Source organism: Ictidomys tridecemlineatus, chromosome 2 (genome assembly GCF_052094955.1).
Source record: "Ictidomys tridecemlineatus isolate mIctTri1 chromosome 2, mIctTri1.hap1, whole genome shotgun sequence".
NCBI lineage: Eukaryota > Metazoa > Chordata > Mammalia > Rodentia > Sciuridae > Ictidomys > Ictidomys tridecemlineatus.
In genome coordinates, this window is record NC_135478.1 from 82,422,499 (window position 1) to 82,435,643 (window position 13,145).

A 13,145-nucleotide genomic window follows, 5' to 3' on the forward strand; every position below is an offset into this window, starting at 1 on the left:
TAAAGGCCTGACCTCCAAAACACACTCTGGATGGTCTTGGAGGTCTGTCCCCGGCACTCTGGATATTTGGCACTCCTTCCTTCCTTCCTTCCTTCCTTCCTTCATTCAACACATATTTCCTGGGGACCTAGAAGCTGTGGCATATGGGGGTGAACTGGAGAAATGCCCCCCTGTGAGGAGAGCAGACGCGTTGCATCCTGTAAGTACAGAGGGTTATGAAGGAACCAAGCAGCGGCCTTGACTAGGTCAGGGAGTGGAGAAGGCCTCTCTCAGGAAGGTGATTCTGGAGACAGGATCCAAAGGTGGAGTGGAAGCTAACTCCACCAAGACAGAGGCAAAGTGTGCCAGGCGGAAGAAGAGACCCCAGCCCGGAAGGAGCTTGGTGCTTCCTCTAACAGGAAGTGCAGCCAGGAAGCAGAGATGGGTGGGGGGGAGGGAAACAGGAGGAGGCTGGCGAGGTGAGCAGGAGCCAGAGGACACAGAGGGCAGTGAGCCATTTGAAGAATTCCATCTTTATCCAAAAGGGTTGGAGAAAATCCTTGGAGGCTTGTAGAGAGAGGCAAGGTTCCTCCTTGCATTTTAGGAAGACCACTAAGGGAAACAGATTAGGAAGAGACCTGCATGGAATGAGAGAAGCCACTTAGCACCCCACACACTGCTTCTCAGACAATCTGGCAGGAAGGACCATTTTTTTTTTTTTTTCCCGATCCATCACAGACCTATACTTTGGTAAAAATACAGCAAAAATTCACTTGGATGTCACAGCAATGTCAAATGGCTACAGAAGTTTCTGAACACTTAACTCCCCAATTACTGACTCATTGTGGGCCAGTAACAGTTTGCCGAGTGTCATTAGTCTATCCATGACAGTTCGAGGAGCAGTGGTGTGGCATATTCACGGTCCCAAGAGAGACTGCAGCATCCAAAGGGAACTGGTTTCTAGAACCTCGTTCAATGGGTGACACCTAGCCTGGGGTCAGCCTGACGCAGACAGCATGTTCTCAGCTCCTGTAGCTAAACCTACAGGTTACTGCTCACATACGTCAGAGATGCTGTTACAGTTTGGATAGGAGCTGTCTCTCAAAAGCTCATGCGTGAGACGTGCAAGAATGTTCAGAGGTGGAATGAATAGATTGCGAGGGTTGTTGATCCAGTCAGTGGATTAATCCACTTATGGATTAACTGGTTGGTAACTGTAGGCATGTAGGGTATGGCTAGAAGTAGGTCACTGAGGGTGTGCCTTTGGGTTTATATTTTGTCCCTGGTGAGCAGAGCTCTCTGTTCTACTTCTTAGTTGCCATGAACTGAACAGCTGTCCCCTCCCCGCCCTCCAGCTCTTCCGCCATGATGCTCTCCCTCAACCAACGCCCAGACCTGTGGAGTTGGCTGACCAGGAACCGAACCTCGGAAACCACGAGTCAAAATACAATCCAGATTGTTCTTGTCAGGTCTTTCTGATATCAAAACAGATTCTACTGGCACGTATAACTACAAAGAACCAATAAATCTGAAAGAAAAAAAAGAACTTCAGGATAAGACTCAAAAAATATTTTTTACTCTGTGTTTTTCAGATTAAATACTTTTCACTCTATAAAAAAAAACTGACTAAAATAGATGTTTATTCTCTTCCGTCTCTGTCATTCCCTCCAGGGAACTCATGCACAGGGGAGCCTAATACTCTGGCTGGGGAGAGGGCTGATCCTTTTATTCTGGATCAGCCTCTGCCTCGAATGTAGCATGGCCCTTCTGGCTCTTGAAGTGACCTTCACTGAGATGAAGCCACCTCCTCCTTTGGTCCTCACCTGGTGACCTCAGCACCCACCTCTGCTGCTCTGGTCCTTCACCCTGGGGTCGGCCTTCTCTCTCCCCAGATTCCTCCCTTCCCACCCGCTCTGGGGCCAACCCTCCTCTCAGCCACCCGGGACCTTCAGTGCTCCCTCTTGGCATTCAAGGGAGCCCGGCTGCTGATTATCAGAGTATCAGAGGAGACCAAAAAGACACCCATGTCCTGCGCCCTTTGGCCTCCACACTTAAAACGGTGCCCCTCGTAGTCAACTCACAGAGAAGGAACGGACACATTGAAAATCCTCTGTCTCTGCCTCTCTTGCTCCATCTCCCTTCTGTTCTCCCCCTCCCTTTTTTTCTTATTCTTGTCCCCCTCACCCCCATTTCTTCCTCCTTCCCAGCCTCCTCGTCCCTCCTCAGACTCTCCCCCTACCTGGCTTGTCGTGAGAGATTTGAGGAGAGAATCTGGCTGGTGTTGGTTTCCTGAGTCATTCTAGCTCAGATGGATCAATATTTTGGATGAAAAAGCTTATAAATCGCCACCCTTATTGTCAGCACTACTCCCACCACCCATCCCCTGGGGGAAGTGATTAGTTGTAAGGGCTGCTCACTCAATCTTTCCAATTTCTTTTCTTCCAGGGACTCCCCTCCTCTTTGGAATGAGGCACCCTTATATGGCTTGCTGTGGCAAATAAAACGTGTGTGGAAGCAACATGTGTGACTTCTGGGTGGACTCATTTCAGAGCCATCCAACAATTCTCTTTTCTCCCTTCTGCAGAAATTACAGAAGAATGGATTACAATGGAGCAGCCATAGATTAGAGTCACCTGCGATGCTGAACCTATCACAGAAGATGGCCTCCCCAGAGCATCACGGAGACAGAGAGTCAACTTGGCACGCGTGCAAAATAACTTTTGTCTTGAACCCACCTATGGTCTTGTTATAGCAGCAGAGTGTTGCCTTATCCTGACGGATTCACCACATTACTGGCCCAAACTCAGAATGGTGAAAAGAATTTTTTAAAAAATAGTACTCACAAGCTAATATCTCAGAAGGTCAACCTGTGGCCGTTCTTCAGGCTGCAGATAGTGGTGACCTGGTCGGTAAAGCAGTAGCTGAAAAGATAACAGAAGCCCATGGATCAGACACATGGTTGGCCCTCCAGGAGACTGAGGGAATAAGGAGAGACAGGTGAGGTTATGCCCTGGTTTCTGGCTTAGAAAATTGGGGAGGTGGTACAGCCATGGAACAAGATATAGAGTGCATAAGCCTAAGCTGACCACATCTCCCAGACCCAAGAATTCTGAACTTGGCTGGTCACAACTGTTGGGGACAAATGGCTTTTATTTTGAATCCTCTCTTGATTCCAGTCTGCAAGTTAGAGGATGAGCTTTCTTGGTGACATGGCAGACGCTCAGTGGGCCAGCCCACAGGACCCTGCTGTAATTGTTCCCATTTATAATCATCAGTGAAATACTGAATTACAAGGAAGGATGCGACACTGGTGTTTGAACACCTGTCAGAGCGGCCAGGGCTGGGGCTTGATGGATGGAGAGGCTGAGGGGGACGTCTGGTCTCATTGCTCATCACATCAAGTCATTACCCGGCCCCCACTTCTCAGTGCATGGTGATCAAAGGGAGGGGGCCCTGAACTGGAGGTGCAGGGACCTTGGTTCCCATTCTGTCGTTCGTGACCCTACGGTTGCCTCCTTTTCTTAAGTGTCCCTGCACTAGGCGAAGGTGCAGGGCAGAGCAGGGCCTCCCAGTCTGGGTTCTAAGCATTTCTTAGAGACCCACCAATGAGCCCAAAGGGTCCCCAGAAATGACACACAGAACGTTGTTCGAAGGTGCCGAGGTCTGCACGTGGCAGGAGAAGGACTGTCATTTTGACCAGATCCTCAGAGAATTCTGTGAGCTGAAAGAGATTTAAACATCACTGGAGTGCAGCCGGACCCACCAGAGCCCTGCGGGGAATGGGGCAGGAGAAGTTGGCAGGAGCCAGACCACCCAGGACCTTCAAAGCTGTGCTGAGGAGCTTGGCATCCACCCAAATCGAATACGGGGATCCCTTCCAGTCCCCTCTTGCCGTTGTATTCAGGCACGTCAAAGCAAGGGGTGCCAAAAGATGGGGGACTGGGCTGGGACAGGATAAGGAAGGGAATCATCACTGCACTTGTTTATCCAGTGGCGATTCGTTGAGCACCAACTATGTGCCGGGACCTGCAACTAAGGGTGGAGGGTGTGATTTCAAAAACCGTGATGGGACCAACAAGCACAGGGCCGTGTGTGCCTCTGCGTGTCTGTGTGTGTTCATGTGTATCTGTCTCTACGTGTGCACTGTCTGTTTGTGTCTGTGTTTATATGTGCGTATGTCCCTGTATGTCCCTGTGTGTGTGTGTGTCTGTGTCTACACATGAGTCTATGAATCTTTCTGTGTGTGTGTGTAAGTGTGCTTGAGTGTGTGTTTGTGCATCTGTGTGTGTGTGTGGGGGGGGGGTTGGTCCTGGGAGAAGCGGTGGGTCTGGGAGCTGCCCGGCAGCCAGGCCCTGACTCTGGATCCTTCAGGGCTTAGTGCACATCATGTTCAGGAAGAGTCGATGCTGGAGCTGCCCAGCAGGGGACAAGGACGCCAGGAAGTAAAGATCTGAGAACTAAAAAAGTCATGTTCCTAAGACAGTGAAACTGGTTTAACAAGGACTCGCTATCCCAGGCCCTTCTCCGGGGGCCGCTTCGTCCACCATTGTTGAGCTGGTGCCAACGCTGCTTTGCCAAAACCTAAAACCTATTTGAAAATGGATTTCTGGGATTTCTCCACTCCTGGCTAGAAAACTTACAACACCATCAAATTTTTCTTTTCCTTTCTTCTTTTTTTTTTAAGAGTGTGTGTGTGTGTGTGTGTGTGTGTGTGTGTGTGTGTGTGTGTGTGTGTGTGTGCCTGGAATCAAATTCAGGGTTGTGTGCATGCTAAGCATGTGTTAATGCCTCTGTGCTACACCCCCAGCCCATCACCCCCAATTTAAAAGGCAGAAACAGAAATTCAGAGTTCTCAGTGCATCTGTTGACTGAAAGAGGTTTGCATATTAGGTGTCTTTCCCCAGGAAAAAGTTGGGGGGCATTTGACCTCTTGGATAGCTGCAAAGCTAAAGTAACACAGCATACACAGGTGACCAAAGGGAGTAGTTAGGAGCAAGGGCTTTGGGGTTAGAAAGGACAGGTGTGAGCTAGTGACCTCTATGGGCCTTAGTTTCCTTATCTGTCCAGCAGGGGAAACAATAGCTCCTAGCCCCAGGGCTATGATTTAAATAACTGAGTTAATGTGTAAAAAGGCTTATAGTCTTGGGTGGTACATAGTAAGCACTAAATAAATATCCTCTGTTATTGTTATTATTATTATTCAGAAAAAATGGTCCCCCCCCCCCATAATTTGAAACCATACATTTTCAGAGGAGAGAAGAGAAAAAAAAAAGGCAAGGAAATAAGATGTTACATATCTACCCATTAATGATACCAGGCAGGGGAAGAGCAAATCAATTTTTATGACACATTAGTATAAATATTTTATCATATGAGAACTAGCTTCAGCTATAATGTATCTTTTTCTCAATCGTGAGGCATTTCTTTTTTAGTCTAAATTAATTTTGTCATGTTTTGCTGAGAAGAAAGGAAGGACCAACCCAAGGTAAGAAAAAGAAACAGAAATAGGGAGGAGGAGGCAGAAGCTTTGTAAAAATCTACTCCCCGCCGGAAAGGCGCGGTGGTGCACACCTGCAACCCCAGCAGCTCAGGAGGCTGAGACAGGAGGATCGTGAGTTAAAGGCCAGCCTCAGCAACTGCGAGGCACCATCAGTCCCATCACTAACTAGCTTCTTCCGCCTGCTTGCAAACAGCCCCATGAAGCAGATATCTGTGGATCCACTTTACAGAGGTTGGGACTGAGGCTAGAAGGTTGACCACCTGCCCACAGTTATCTGACCAAGTCCCAGCTCCTCTGACCCCTTGCCTAGGAACATGTGCACCTCCTGCCGCTGCCTCTCAAAATTCTTCATTTATTCACTCAACAAGCAGAACTCAGAGTTCTGCCCACGCCCGACCTTGTGGTGGCTGCCACAGATACAGAAATGAATAAGCGACTCTAATTTTATAGAGGTAGATCACAGTCCAGCTGTCAGCTATTTTAGAGGATTTTCTGCCAGAGTGACCTTCTGGGACATAAGGAATCCCAGAGTCCCGGGATCAAATCTTATCTTAGTCCACTTTCTGTTGCTACAACAAAATACCTGAGGCTGGGTCATTTATAGAGAATAGTTTATTTGGTTCATGCTTCTGGAGGATGGGGAGTCCAAGAACATGGTGCCGTCCTCTAGTGAGGGCCCTACTGCAGCATTCTAACATGGAGTAGGCACCGCAGGGTGAGACAAGCCACTAATGCCACCACGGGAGCCCTCATCTAATCCCAATGATGTCCCAAAGGCTTACCTCCAAATACTATCAGCAAAGGAACTGGGGTATTATATTTCTGACTCATGGATTTTGGGGGGATACATTGAAACCACACAAACTCAGACTCCTTCACCTACTGCTGCCCAATCTTGGGCACCCAGACAACCTCTCCAAGTGAATTCCCCACACAGACATCAAATGATAATGACGATGACAGTACCTACTCTGCAGGGTAAAAACATTTCCTGCAAAACTCTCCGCCCATTCCAGGAGAGACTCCTTCCGAGAGGCCAGCTTGATAGATCTCCTCCCTGATGGCTCTGAATATCTGGAAAGGAGATCAAGACAACCGGCAAAGAGGTGAGAGTTGGGTCAGTGGAAATTACATAGAAAACGTAGCCAAGGGAAAAACAAGGCGATTATCAACTTCAACGAGAACAAAAGGTTTTGCAGGAGGGGAAACTCATCGACAGACACCATTTACAGTTAGGGTAATGTCAACCTCGAATATTGATCCTACAGAAACTACCGTGGGTCTGCGGTGGAGGAAGGGAGATTGGTTCAGGCAACTGCAGAGAAGGTGCAGGCCCAGGAGGCGTCAGCCCACCTTCCGCAGAGAAAAGCCAAGATAGTCTACAACGGAGGATTCAAGAAATCTCCAGCCAGACTCAGTGGTGCCCACCTGTCATCCCAGCAGCTTAGGAGGCTGAAACAGGAGGATCACGAGTTCAGAGCCAGCCTCAGCAAAAAGCGAGGCACTAAGCAACTCAGTGAGACCCTGTCTCTAAGTAAAACACAAAATAGGGCTGGGGATGGGGCTCAGTGGTTGGGGGCCCCTAGGTTCAATCCCTGGTACCAAAAAAAAAAAAAAAGTAAAAAAAAAAAAAAGAAATCTCCAAAGCAGCAGCCTCCCCAGAGAATAGCAGGTAAATAAAATAGCCCACCATAAAAAAAAAAAAAAAAGTATTTAAAAAAAAAAAAGAAAAAAAGTTGCTTTGGGGAAGGGAGGGGAGATGGGAGCTGAGAGACTTTTTTCTACAACATGCTTTACAGAATGACTTGAATCTAAACCTGGATGTCCCAACCTCAGCACCACTGACATTTGGAACCAGATAATTCTTTATGAGGAGGGAGCTGCGTCCCTGACCTCTGTCCATTAGATGCCAGCCGCCCCTCCCCCACCCCAGCTCTAACAATCCAAAATGCCCCCCGGCTCGGTCGAGAACCACTGGTCTAAATGAAGTATGTGAATAATTTTAAAAACCCTTTCACAGCCTTAGCCAGCGCAGTGATCGGCACCTGGTTCGTGCTTAATAAACAGAAGCCCAGCTTCTTATTTCCCTGATCTTGCTGAACAGCGTTCTTAGTCCAGCAATAGATATTTTCTATGTCACCAGACTCATGACAGGTCCCTGTCATCTCCCCGGCTTGAATATCTGAAGACCATACCAGGATAATTACTAATATTAACGAGCATAATCCTCACCACGGACCAGCTCTGTCCCTGGCACAGCGGGTCCCATCTAGGAACATGAGTGTGTGGGTATTTGCCGACACCGGGTCAGTGTTAATTCTGTCTTCATTACAACCCTGAGGAGGAGGAGACTGCACTCCTGTTACAAGAAGTTAAGCAACATCCAGCAGAAAGGCCTTAACTTCAGACTTCATTCGGTCCAACAACTCCTAAGCAAGTTATCCCAGCACACCTAGGATTCTCGCCCTTGTGGCTGGGGATCAGAATGAACTGGGGAGCTTTTAAAAAATAGTGATGTCCAGAATCTATATTCCAGACCAACAAAATCACAATCTGTAGGGAAGGAACCCAGGCAGGTAAATTTTTTAAAGCTCCCCCTCTGGTGACCCTAATGCACAAGGAAGGTTGACCAAAATGCCTCTGGACTGGTGCTCCTTCAACTTCAAGATGCACGTGAATCTTGTTAAGCGCAAGTTTGGACTCAGCAGATCTGGAGCAGAACAGGAGACTCTGCATTTCTAGCAAGCTTCCACTTTGCTAACCCTGCCAGTCAAATTTACTTTGGAGTTATTCATAGTAAGAGGCAAACTGAATTTCCCCTCCAGGGAATCCACAGTAATAATAACAAAAATGAAACTGGAGCACAGAGAAATTAAGTGGCTCGTTCAAGAGCGATGGGGTTTGCAAAGTGCATACACCCGGATCCGCCTTGATCCTGGGGTCATCCTGTCTCTCTTCCTTCAAAGCCCTTCTCCACCTAAGCCTGCAACCTTGCGCACATCACTTGACCTCTCTGAGCTTCACAAGGACCAACTGAAAACTGAGCCCAGAGATGAGCCCCGGAAGTCTCACGTGAGAGGAAGCTATTCTGAGGTCAAATAAGATAATATCCTTGAAAAGGGCTCACCCTTCCAAGACAGCATGTTAGAAATGCCTCTTCTGCACCAGGATCCATGTTGCACACCTGTCATCCCAGCGACTCAGGAGGCTGAGGCAGGAGGATCACAAGTTCAAAGCCAGCTTCAGCAAAGGTGAGGCCCTAAGCAACTCAGTGAGCCCCTGTCTCTAAATAAAATACAAAATAGGGCTGGGGATGGGGCTCAGGGGTCAAGTGCCCCCGAGTTCAATCCCCAGTACCCCTCTCCCCAAAAATAAGAAAAAAGAAAGGCCCCTTCTGGAATGGAGGGATAGTGTTCTGCTATTCGTCTTGAATAGGTGGGTGGGACTCTAGCCTCTGGGTACCCCAACTGCATGAGGGCCTGGGAGCCAGGTAAGGATGTCCGTAGGAGGAGATAAAGTGATTGCCACCTCTTGTGACTGGAAGCTTCTTAAGGAGGGTGGCCAGAGAGATGTCATCTCCCCACTGAAACATCGGTCCCTTTACCTCTGGCAGCAGCTCCGCCTGAGGCAGAGGAGCAAAGTCAAAAGGACAATCAGTGACAATGTTTCCTGTCCTCCAAGGATGCAGAAGATGTCCCCAGCCCACATCTGCCAGGCCAACCCCAAGTTGGGTATGGACGTCCAGTTCCATGGGGAAGTTAGATCAGTTGTAGGGTCAAACTCTGGGGGAGTGGAATTCATATCCAGCTTGGAAAATGATAAAAGGCCCAGTCCCGGCCCCGCCTGCTATGTGAGCCCAGCCGGGGCAAATGTCCGCATCTCTCAGGACCTGCCCCTGCTCAGTGAAGAGAGTGATCCTACCTGATCCACCTTCCTCATGGGGCTGTTGGGAGATTTTTTTTAAAGGGCGATGTGGATTTTGTTTGATGCTAAGGTATAAGAAAAATCCAGACAGTACCTGAATGAATATTTTTATTCCAGCAGTCATGCATCAATTCTTATTCTAACAGTCAAGCATTAATTTCAAGTGCATCTGAAAATTTATGCACATAGCTATTCTACGTCCCTGCTGGTCTCTATTGTCATCCGCTTGTCTTCACCCCCATCTCTCGTCACCACCTGACATCGAATAAGTTTTTTAATTCACTCATGTGCTTCTCCCCCACCGGATGATCGGGAGTTTTCTCTTTTGATGCAAGGATGTATTCCCAGCACCTACAACAGTATCTGGTATACCCCAGGTACTCTATAAATATTTCCTAAATATCAAGCCAGGAGTTCACTAATAACATTGCTTAGGATTGGGTCAAGGTTTTTGGTTTTCTGTTTGGGATTTTAATTGAACAGGATTTTTATTTTTTTAATATTGATTTTTTTAGTTGTAGTTGGACAATATCTTTATTTATTTATTTTTATGTGATGCTGAGGATCGAGCCCAGGGCCTCGAATGTGCTAGGCGAGCGCTCTACCACTGAGCCCCAACAGCTACCCCTGAGCAGGGAGAGTGGAATGCAAAGGCCCAAAGCTCAGGGGACCCCAAGGCAAGGGCCATGGGTGTGCTGCAGCTGCGGCCTGGGGGAACTGGGAGCAGGGCCGTCAGTGAGCCAAAGAGGGACTCAGGCAAGTCTCTAACTCCCAGATCCCTCTTTTGTGACATAAAAAAAGTCCCCACTGAGAGCTGGGGCTGTGGCTCAGAGCACCTGCCTGGCATGTGTGAGGCCCTGGGTTCGATTCTCAGCGCCACATATAAATAAATTAATTAAATAAAGGCCCATCAACAACTAAAAAACAACTTTAAAAAAAAAAAAAAAACTTTCCACTGGCCCTGCCCACCCCAGGTCTTCTCTGAGAACCAGGTGGACTTATCCCATAGAACCCTCTTACAAACCTTCAAGAACTCGCGATAGCGTCCCGGAATTCTATTATTACACAAACATCCCGCATGTCCTCAGTCCAACCAGAGCAAGGACTCCCACTCACCCACACGGTGGGCACTTTCCGCAGGAGTCTGCGCGACTCTGAGGTCAGCCAGACCTGCCTGCGCTCAAGTCCTGGAGCTGCCACTTGTCACCTGGGGAGCTGAGCAGTCTCGGGACCCTGTTTTCACTCGATCAATATTTGTCTCCTCTATTTGTGTAAAATAACGATAATACGGCTTTCCCTGCAAAACAGCACGTCCCAGATATCTAGGGAAACTGAGGCACAGGGAGATGGGGGTGATGGTGGGTGCCCAGCTAGCAAGATGAGACCTGCCTCAAACTCAGGCAGTCTGCTCCCCGGGCTTCCAGGGGATCCACAGTGGACTACACCACACCCTTCAAAAATAACCCAGAGAACTAAGACAAGGTCTCCAATCGCCAAAGGCTCCCCAGCCAGGCCACTGGGGACACAGGTGTGAATAAGTGCTCCCTGGAGTGTGGCAGGCAAGAGGATCGGGGTTGGGACTGTTACCAAGAAGGAACGACTGGGGACTCTCTGATGAACGGGTTAGGGAAGGTCTCTCTGAGGAGTAGCTAGTGTCAATGTCCTCGTGGGGAGCAGCTTGGCACATTCAAGGGACAGAAAGGAAGCTAGGACCGTGAAAGCACAGCGAAGGGGACAGGGATTCAAATAAAGAATGGCAGGGAGAGGCAGCATATGGGGTTGTTTGGGGTTTTTTATTGTTGTTGTTCGGGTCTTGGTTTGGTTTGGGACTGGATATTGAACCCAGGGGCACTTAACCACTGAGCCACATCCCCTGACCTTTTTTTTTATTATTATTTTGAGACAGAGTCTCGCTAAATTGCTTAGGGGCCCACTAAGTTGCTGAGGCTGACCTCGAACTTGCAATCCTCCTGCCTCAGCCTCCCAAGCCCAACAATATGCAGGTGTGAAAAAGGAAAGTTACTGCTGGCTGCAAGAACGTGGTTGAATCTCCAATGCGATGTGGAGACACCAGCCACGGATCGGCACCTTCTTTTCGATTCCATTTATAGAAGTGCTAAATGGGCAGCTTTGGTCTGTGTTGATGGAGGCTGGGGAACAGTCACCCTAGGGGCGGTATTTATTGGGAAGGGACACAGAAGAGCTGCTGGGATCCTCTTGATCCACGTGGTGGTTCTGCATGTGTCTTCCCATGTAAAATTCATGAAGCTGTTTGCTTAAGATCTCTGGTCCTGATGGCAGGTCTTATACTTCAGTTTTTAAAGGCATAAAAGCAGTCAGAGAGAAAGCAAAAAGGATGATGGAATGGGTGGTCCAGCTGACCACGGCAGACGCAGAGAAAAGCCAGAGGACCCCGCAGGCCTGAGCCCTGGCTTCTCCCTGAGCAGTTTGGAAGAGAAATTAGAGAAATTGGCCTCCCGGGGCCATGACAGCTGTTCATAACTTATGAGCAGCTCTCTCTCTCTCTCTCTCTCTCTCTCTCTCTCTCTCTCTCTCTCTGCAAACCAGGGCTGACCCTGCAGCACACACAGCCGCAAGAATTGGGATTTCCCAGGAGCAACATCCATCTGATAAAAGGTCTAGAATGGAGGTCCTGCTCCCCAGCCACAGCCACCTGACCCAGGAAGGCTGGGGCCAGGGGCAAGGCATGTGGTCTGCGCCCTCCAAGGGACCCACGGGCAGCCAACCTGGTTCTAAACAACTGTCTACCTATTTTCACACAGAGCAACCTACACTGTGTTCCTAGTCACATCCGAATGGCTGAGCTCTGAGCCCTGCTGCTCAGGGAAGCTGCGAGAAAGGGTCTCCCGGGGCCAGATGGAAGGTGGGGCTCGGGGTTGCTTTGTGTTCTTGGGGTGAAGTGCATGTCTTCACTGTATCCCTTTAGAAAACAAGACCAAACATTCCCCCCGCCCGACCCTGTGACCATATGCACTCTTGTTCCCTGAGAAATTCTAGAGAATTTTGGAAAAGCACCAAGAGACAAAAATAAATTATATCTATATGCACACACACGAAGACAGAGTCGGCCTTTCTTTCACTTAATGATTGTTCTTATCTTCCAAGATTGTCTAATGGCCTTCAAGTGCATCCACTTTATTAGTCCCCTAGTAAAATAATAATCAATAAGGCTGCTATTCATGCTCAGAAAGCTGACCTAAGCACATCTCCTGTGTTCATTCACTTCCTCCTACCCTCGACCCCACGGAGTGAGTCCTATGGCCATCAGCGTCCATCCAGGTCTGCCCTTAACAACATCCTTGGCCACCTTTTGGGGGAGAGGGAGGGGTGTCTGATACTGGGATTGAACCCAGGGGCACTTAACCACTGAGCCACATCCCCAGCTCTTTTTAATTTTTAGTTTTGAGGCAGGATCTCTCCAAATTGCTTAGAGTCTCACTAAGTTGCTGAGGCTGGCCTCGAACTTGAGATCCTCCTACCTCAGCCTCCCGAGTAGCTGGGATGACAGACATGTGCCACTGTGCATAGCACAGGGTCCCTTTTGGTGTAGGCTCTAGAGTTGAAGGGCCCCTTATCACCCACCCACTTGGATCCATGCCTTGCCACTTATCATACAGATGTGTTTGTTCAGAAACATTCTGTGGCCGTATGCTGCTGTGCACACCTGTCATCCCAGCAGCTCAGGAGGCTGAGACAGGAAGATCGTGAGTTCAAAGCCAGC

At 48.7% G+C, this 13,145-nt stretch overlaps 1 long non-coding RNA gene across 1 annotated transcript; it reads left to right on the top strand.

Annotated features, from left to right (window-relative positions):
- Positions 1 to 8,341: 8,341 nt before the first annotated feature.
- On the top strand, positions 8,342 to 12,477 carry LOC144369857 (uncharacterized). The gene is made up of 2 exons (XR_013429682.1): positions 8,342 to 8,730; positions 11,972 to 12,477. It is a non-coding gene; the product is annotated as an uncharacterized LOC144369857 (long non-coding RNA).
- Positions 12,478 to 13,145: the final 668 nt, after the last annotated feature.